Here is a 5,748-nt window from a genome sequence, read left to right on the forward strand (position 1 = left end):
TGTAGAATAGATTTTATACCTTTTAATCTTTGTTGAATAGATGTTATACCTTTAGATCCTTATCTCCAACTTCTGTATTATTTCTATAGTTGACTTCATTCCTTCGTGATTATTAAGAAAACCAACTTTTAATATTCCTGTCATTAAACTTTTAAAATAGTCATCATACTTGCTTTCAGTTTCTTAAAATTATTTAATGAAATCGTTTGTTCAGTTTAGTTCGAAAAAAATCTTTCGTTCAGAAAAAGAGATTTTTTATTTAGTTCAAATTAACGATTAAGAAATCATTCGTTAACAGTCAGCCTGGCCAATAAAATGTGAACGTTTCTCGACAATTTTAAATCGTTTTTTGTTCATTTATTTGTCCATTGCATGATAATATTTCTCAACCACGCCATCATTCACGAAAAATGTTGTTCGTTGACAAAATTGGAGCCCATCTCCAATCTCAAATCTCTAATCTCTAACTTCTTATCTCTTACTTCTAATCTGTAACTTTTAATCTCTAATCTCTCTAATCTCTAATCTCTAATCTCTAATAACAGTTGTGCCCATCTAACCTGACATATTTCCTTGGCTATTTTCTTGATTACATCTAGGTCGTCTTTAACCACCTTGATACATTGATCCAGCCTCTCTATATTTACACTTTTTCAGTACAATTGTAATTTTGTCAATCATATTCCAAAGGTATTGAGTCTTTGTCACAAACTCAAATTTTATAATCCCTATATCTTTGCTACCTGATGGTGTAAACCTTTCAAATTTCAAACTTAAATTATTTGGTCTATGAGAATTCACAGTTTGAAATAACAAAGATTTACAACATTGTGTTGCAAAGATAAAGGGATTAGAAATTCAACGTTTGTGGCAAAGAGTCAATTTCTTTATGCTCGAGAAAAATGCAAAAATTTTGCGAAAAAAAAATACTGAAGAGAAATTATTTATTATTACATAATACAACTTCTAATGCTGAACTCTCAGAGCAAAGAATTGTTTGCGCAATTAATCGTTGCAGCTACAACGTTTATGATATTCGCGAAAATAAGTTTTGCAAAAAGTATTTTGCAATATTTCGCATCGTTTTCGCATTTTTTGTGCTTCATTCATTTTCGCAAAAAAATACGAAATTTCGTTGAAAAGTTTGCAAAATACGAACGAAAATTTCCTTTTTTAATAGTTATCTCTTGCTTAAATCAATTTGTATACAAAGTATTAAAGATTGTTCTTAAAGATGTATTAAAGATTAGCATAGGTGTTACCCAATGCTATTTTTGTTTTATGTAAATGGAGGGGGGCCGGGGAGTGTATCCCCCCCCCCATATGTTATTTCCCTTAGAGTTAAAAAACAGAATTGTGATAAATGTCTTTAGTCCAATTTGCTAAAACCAGCTTTTTAAAAATAAGAACTAGCTTTAATGGTTAGGGTGCTACTGCTTTTTTAAAAGTTTTAAAAAAGTTAAAAAATTATTTCTGAAAAAAGCAGAAAATGTTTTTAAAAGTGTAATTTCCTTGAAGGTCGAGTAGTATTGTTGGCTCCCGAACAGTTAGATACGAGCTGACTTCACTAAACAAAAGAAAAAATTAACAAACATCCCCCCCCACACGCACACTCCCCCTCTTTCTAAACAAATAATGGAAATGAAATTGAAATGCCCGTGTTTTTATTCAGAATGATGAAAATCATATTTTCAAAGGTCATGAAACTTAAATCTTCAATAGAACAATAAACATTTATTGGCAGATCTTTAACCTTCATAGCTTTATTCTTTTATTTTCTTAATATTAGGAATTCTCAAATATTCTTTATTATTTCAAATTTGTGTAAAGGGGATGGGGACGTTTGACTATTTTTTATTTCGTTCGCTCATCGTTCTATGCATTAACGACCCATTTCGCTCGGTTTTTTTAAACATTCAAAAGAATATTGATCTTGAGTTCGTTCTTAAAATTACTGTTCATTTTCCATATCATTCGTTTTCTTACTGAGTGATCATTCGATAAAATCGTTCGTTTAGTAAAAAAAATGATAGTTTTTCAAAAAATTGTTTTATACAAACTGGCATTCAGGGATTAAATTATTTTTTAACAATTGTTCGTTTAGAAAAAAAAGGTCGTTTTTTTTGGAAAAAAATTCCTTTAGTAAAAAACACTTGTTTTATTCAACATCGTTCGAAGTATTTCATATAGTTTGATTTGTTTTTTATCGTTTTTAAAAAAACGGTGTTTTTTAATTTCATTTCATCTAAGTCATTCCATAGAGTTGCTTAGTTGAAGGTTAAAAGAGTACCCCATGTGATTCTGGCATGCCAATCGATCTTGTATTGTATTGGAGCTGGACATTAAATTTACATCCTTTAACCCTAAACAGGCTGGGGGGGACGTTTGGCGCCCCCCCCCATAGTTTTTTTTTCCTAGCACTCTCATTTTTGACACTATCGCCGTGAAATAGTTTGACTTTCAATGAAAAGTCTGGTCACTCAAGAAAAAAAAACTAAAATAGCCCATAACTTTTTTGTGACTAAAGCTACAGAGCTAAAAACTATATTTTTAAAAAGCCCCTGAAAATGCATGCAGAATCATGTGTCATACTTTGATATTTCTTTAAAAAAAAAAAAATCTTCACTTTTTTGACCCTTTTTAGGCATTTTTTTTCAACCCTCCCTAGCACCCAAACTATTAAAGTTAATTATCAGTCTATTTTTTTTTCTATGAGCTGGCTTTGAAAAATTGGGCTATAAACATGCATTTCAACCTTACCTATTCTCTAAGGTATTTTTCTAGGGGGGGGGCATACATAGATTCAGACGCCCCAGCCTTTATAGGGTTAAGAATTAGGTCCATTATATAGCTGTAGAGATTATAAAGCAATATTTATATTTAATAATTATATTGTGTTATGTTAAAATAGTTTTTTTTGTAACGATTTTTATATGAAACAAGATTTCTACCTTAGTTCTACATCCTGTTCTTCATTATTACACGCTGAGATATAATCCCTTTCAACATTAATCAATATAAAAGTAATTTAAAAAATTTGCATATTTTATTGGTGGATTTGTGAAAGTCAAATTTCTTTTATTATGACCATTAATCAACCTTCCCTGGTCGGAAAAGGTCTATCAATTAAAATGTTGCACTAAATGGGCTAGACGAAGTGTATTTAAAACCAAAACACACGAAAAATGATATAAAAAATTTAACAAATGTATGACAAACTGTTCCTTTTGTTTTGTTCATCCATAGAGTTTACATCAGGAAATTTCTAAAGAAAAAACATTATGAATCATAAAAAAAGTTTTAAAGAATTACTAGCGTAATTTCAAGTGACCCTCCAAAGGTGACAATGCCAGATTTACAAGGGCACCCTATGAAGTTTTATCTAAACAAGTATGAATTATTAGTCATTAATGCTCATTGCTTAGAAAACTGACTATTTTTAATTGTGGTTTCCCTACAAAAGGAACAACTTCAGGAAAAATATGTATGACCAGTTTTGAAAATAAAATAATAAATCAGGAAAAATCAAAATATCTTTAATTTATTGATCAGATAATTATTAAATCGGGCCTAACCATCTGTGCATGGAAGGTCCACTTGAAATTAAGCGTACAGTCCCTTTAATTTAAAAATTTACCAAATTTTTATCTTTGACGATTTGCCACAAGGTGGAATGCCTAGAAATAAAATAATATTTACAAAAACAAGTTTAAAGGAATTGAGTCTTTGTCACAAACTCTGAATTTCTAATACCTATATCTTTGCAATCCAATTTCGTAGACGTTAAATATTTCAAACTATGAATTCTGTTAATTCAAATAGCCCAAGTTTGAAATATGAAGGGTTTCCACCATTAGGTTGCCAAGATATAAGGATTAGAAAATTTGAGTTTGTGGCAAAAACTCAATTCTTTTATCTATGGCCGAATTTAAAGAAATTAAGCCGCGGTTTAAATTTCAGACGCGGCTCAAATATGGTTGATTCCACGTAAATTTGAAACCTGCCCTCAATTATAACTAGTTTTTTGCAGATTTGAGACGATGCTAAAATTCATTAAATTCGGACACTACTGAAGCATAAAGTCTGACCGCGTCAACCTTGTTGCCCCGGCTAGTCCGGTCCATAGTGCTAGGCACAGACAAACTGGGATCGGAAAGGTTGACCCGACTCGGAAATTCAAATGTACTACGGCTGTCCGTGTTCCTCTTCTAACGTTTAATGGGTCCCACCTTAATAGATTATCAAGTAAAATGGCAACAGAGAATTGGACCCATTATACATGACGTCACTAGTTTCAAATATAACAAGGAAGACATCAATTTCTCCCATTAGTTTCCCAAGATTAAATAAGCAAGTGTAAAAACAGAAAATAAAGAAAACAAAATTGCATTTATTTCACTGTAAAATAAGCACTATATGTTCACAATTGTTGATAATTTTGTCGGATGAAGAATACTGCTGTTCTGAGAGTGTACAAATTCTACGTTGCCATCTAGTGTACTAGAATCTATTTGGGTCTCACTATATATTAACTTCATTGTCAATGTTTATTAATTAAACCTTATTTCATAAAGAAATGGACATAAGATGATTTTCTCCTAGAAAAACTTTATTATAAAAAGAAAACATTAGTTTTAGGACAGAAAAACTTTTCACAATGCTTTTTCCAACTTTTGATTATTTAATTATTGTTTGCTCTGAGGGCGGTGACATGAAAACCACTTTCAGGAATTGCATTAAATCAAGGCAACTTGAATATTTTTCTTTTCCGCGCCATGCCTCAATATTTTTTTATTTAATGAAGTTAATTGATTATGACTATTAAAGAACTGGATAATATTTAGAAATTAAAGAAAAGTTTTCAAAAATTAGTTTAGGAATGAGAAAAAGCTGACAATAAAAATGAATATTTACCTTATACACCCTTAAAAATCAATTTTTTGGAAATAAATATTTGAAAACGTCATAAATTGTTGAATATTTTTTGTTTCAGACAGGTTAAAGGTTAAAAATGATATTTAAAAAATGATTTTCCTTCGAATTGAAGAGTCAGATCAACCCTAGTCCTGGGTAGAGGCTTTCTTATTCTACTTGGTCCACGGTAATAACTAGATTAGAATAGAATAGAATAGAATAGAATAGAATAGAATAGAATAGAATAGAATAAAATAGAATAGAATAGAATAGAATTGAATTTGATAGAATAGAATAGAATAGAATAGAATATAATTAAACATAGATTAAGATAGATTGCGCATAAGACGACATTTTTCATCTTGAAAGATATAAATGTACAGAGATGTTTAAGAATAGAATAGAATAGAATAGAATAGAATAGAATAGAATAGAATAGAATAGAATAGAATAGAATAGAATAGAATAGAATAGAATAAAATAGAATAGAATAGAATAGAATTGAATTTAATAGAATAGAATAGAATAGAATAGAATAGAATAGAATACAGTAGAATAGAAAAGAATAGAATAGAATAAAATAGAATAAAATAGCATAGAATAAAATAGAATAGAATTAAAAAGAATATAATAGAATAAATAGAATAAAATAGAACAGAATAAAATAGAATAGAATAGAATAGAATAGAATAGAATAGAATAGAATAGAATAGAATAGAATAGAATAGAATAGAAATGAATAGAATAAAATAGAATACAATAGAATAGAATAGAATTGAATAAAATAGAATAAAATAGAATAGAATAGAATAGAATAGAAAAAAACAGAATAGA

The 5,748-nt window shown here is 29.4% G+C and overlaps 1 long non-coding RNA gene across 1 annotated transcript; it reads right to left on the reverse strand.

Annotated features, from left to right (window-relative positions):
- Positions 1-3,223: 3,223 nt before the first annotated feature.
- Positions 3,224-4,927, reverse strand: LOC111711218 (uncharacterized). Its single transcript, XR_002767208.1, has 3 exons — positions 4,915-4,927; positions 3,638-3,677; positions 3,224-3,265 (listed from the first exon to the last, which is right to left on the reverse strand). It is a non-coding gene; the product is annotated as an uncharacterized LOC111711218 (long non-coding RNA).
- Between the last annotated feature and the right edge of the window lie 821 nt (positions 4,928-5,748).

Source organism: Eurytemora carolleeae, unplaced genomic scaffold, assembly GCF_000591075.1.
Source record: "Eurytemora carolleeae unplaced genomic scaffold, Eaff_2.0 scaffold1131, whole genome shotgun sequence".
In the NCBI taxonomy this organism is placed as follows: Eukaryota; Metazoa; Arthropoda; class Copepoda; order Calanoida; family Temoridae; genus Eurytemora; species Eurytemora carolleeae.